General features: G+C 49.0%; 1 protein-coding gene across 1 annotated transcript in view; it reads left to right on the top strand.

Moving 5' to 3' along the window:
- SLC6A5 (solute carrier family 6 member 5) overlaps positions 1 to 2,799 on the top strand; it is a 38,488-nt gene that overhangs the window by 270 nt on the left and 35,419 nt on the right. The window lies entirely within an intron of this gene.

Raw genomic sequence — 2,799 nt, 5'->3', positions numbered from 1 at the left:
GGCTGTGAAGGGGCGGTTCGCCTCCGGGACAGGCGTTTGGAAGGGACGATGAGAACCCAAGAAGGAGCTCAGAAAAGTCATTTTAATGAACTTACTGGCAGTTAACTGGGGGGTTAGAACCCCACGTTGGAGGGATTTGTTTTGGTTTTGAAGGGAACCGTAACTCCGAACTGGGAGTTTGGACCCAAGGGCAGGTGTCTCCGTCCGAAGCGGTGTGTGAGAAGCGAGGGGCAGGGTCAGCACGGCTCCGGGGAAGCTCGGCTTTGCCGTCTCGATAGCCGGCGACGGGAGCGTTAAGATAAGGGAAAATGTTTGAATCCGAGCTGTGTTTCTCTGTGGGTTTCCCTCTTGTCCAAGCACGGGTCCTTGGCTCCGGTCGTCCGCGAGCGAGAGCGCCGAGAGCGCCCTTCCCCGGGGGGCAGGGGAAAGAGGGGTGCTCTTGCCTTTTCTGAAAGTGGAGGAGATCGATTCCTCTTTTCCAGGGGTGAAACTTCGATTTCACGTTTCAGTGCTGATGGAGAAAGCAAAAATATCGCTTAGACATGAACGTAAAGAATGAATATTGTCAATTTTCTGGAAAAAAAAACCCACCAAAATAAGTCAACCCTGTGAACCTAGAAGAGGTTTGGGGGTCTCGGCGACCAAAATACTTCTTGGACGGCTGCCTTGTCGCTTTTAATTTGGTCCGTGTCTTTAGAGGCATTAATGTAACCTGAAGGGCAGCGTAACTGAGCTAACGACCCTGCTCCCTTCCCCGGCTCCGAACAGATTGTTCTGCGGCTGAAGGATGCGGCGGGAAGGAAACGCTGCAAAATACCACTGATTTCTCCCCCTCCCCAATAAAACTAGGTTCTGCGTGTGCCCCTCGATTTCTGAATAGACCGGGGGAGAGTGTATGGTAGAAGAGAGGCAGAAGAGTGTATTTGAAGAGAGGAACATACAACAATCTACGCACACAGTGTGTATGAAAGTGTGTATGTGTAGAAATACCTATACGTGCGTATTATAATTATATACCTATATGCTTGTACATGTTCTAAGCAACAGCATAATAAGTTAGCGGTAGCTGGGTTGTAAGCACGCTCTGAAGCTCTGCTGTAAGGCGAAAGCATTTTTCAGTTGGGAGACGGGGGTGATCTTTTCTGCAAAAAACCCCCCGATTTTCAATGTTCTGCTTTGCTAGCCCCAATCTCCTTGGCTTTCGTGGTGCTTTTAATAATCCCTGCAGGTGAATTTCTGCTTACACCCGCAGCGACCAGGTGTAACGTAAAGGAGTTGGGCTGAATTCTGGCGGCGAAGGGCTAGAAAGCTCCTCCGCAGCTCCACCTGCACGCCGAGCCGCAGCCTGGCGCTGCGGGCAGCTGCCTGCAGTGGAACAAAGCTCTTCAGCCCCCTGCTCATGACGGCACCGGGCAGCCAGAGGCTTTGCAGAATTGTCTGGGCTGCTGGGCATTTTGTTATTTACTCTGTCCGCTGCAAGAAACGTTAGTAACCCGTAAAATCAAGGACGTACAAGAAATGCATGTGGTGCTGGCGAGTTTAGCCCCCTCCTCTCCTCCCCTGGCCCGAATCGGCGCACACTTCACATCATTGCTTACGCTAAAATACAAAATACTCTCCGGAGAAGCTGACGGTAGCAGAGTGTATGCAGAGGAACAGCATTTTTGACGCTGGAACAACTGGGGAGGTTGCTTGGGGAGCATCCCCATTTGCCAACGCGCTTTTTATTTTTGTCAGCGTGAACAAAGTTACCTCGTGCGCGACAAATCTTTGAGAAAGCCCCTCAAATAGCAAATAACGCTTACGAGAGGTGATTATGGGTGAATGACTTCGTTGCAAAAACGACTCTGGGTTAACATCTGACTTTTAATGACGAGTAATCCAACCCCCGTTCCCAAACACAAATGCTTTGATGGGTGGGGGAAGAACACCAACAACTTGACTGCGATTGCCGTCATCTTTGCTCCCACTTAACTGTTCTTAAGATAGTTTTGATGACAGAGAAGATGGCTTTATTGTGTGTATCGTTTTAATTTAATTAGGTCTGAGGGTTTCCCCGCACGAGGCGCCGTAAAAATAGACGATGCAGTGTTGTCTGGTGCAACGAGAACAGGGAAGACACAATTAAAATGTGTTTGTGTACTTTATACACAGCGAACTTCTCTCTCTGTGTATAGTTATGTGGATATATATATGTAAGTTGTTATAACGTCTGATCCAACTGTGAACTGCAGAAATGCAGGAAAAAAAAACAAAAAGGGAGATGAATCACACACTACAATAACCGGGAGGCGGGAGAGGGGTAGAAAGGGAAGGTTTCTCCCCATTCCTCTCCTGCTCTGGGTGCAGTAGTACGTGTTTCTCACATGTTCCCTCTAATTACCAGCAAGAAAGTTCTTCCGTGCTCTTGCTGGTTTTGGTTTAGTAATCAGCCCCCACATGAGTCACACGGAACACGCAATCCCACTGCCGCGTGAGTGACAGCTAGCCGGCGCTCTGGCTTCTTCTTGTCCCTTTAAAATCTGAAACCAAGGGTAATGATTTATCAAACTCTTATTATCAAGAAAATGTCAAACGAAGGGCACCTTGCTATGCACTGACGCAAACCCGGTCTTTCCCAAGGAAGTATAGAAAGCTTTGCTCTGGACTGGACAAAATCCAGTCTGCCAATTGCCTGTACTGCTGTTTTTACCTCTACCGAGGCAATCTGTGGCTGTTTAAGACACGGTAAGCGCTCGATTTCTTCCTTTTGATACTGAGAAGGGCCGAAGGGAGGGAAGAGGGGCCGGCGGGGGAGCT

The sequence above is a fragment of the Aptenodytes forsteri genome, unplaced genomic scaffold (assembly GCF_000699145.1).
Source record: "Aptenodytes forsteri isolate BGI_AS27 unplaced genomic scaffold, ASM69914v1 Scaffold418, whole genome shotgun sequence".
NCBI classification, from domain to species: Eukaryota; Metazoa; Chordata; class Aves; order Sphenisciformes; family Spheniscidae; genus Aptenodytes; species Aptenodytes forsteri.
This window is presented reverse-complemented; position numbering and strand designations above follow the sequence as displayed.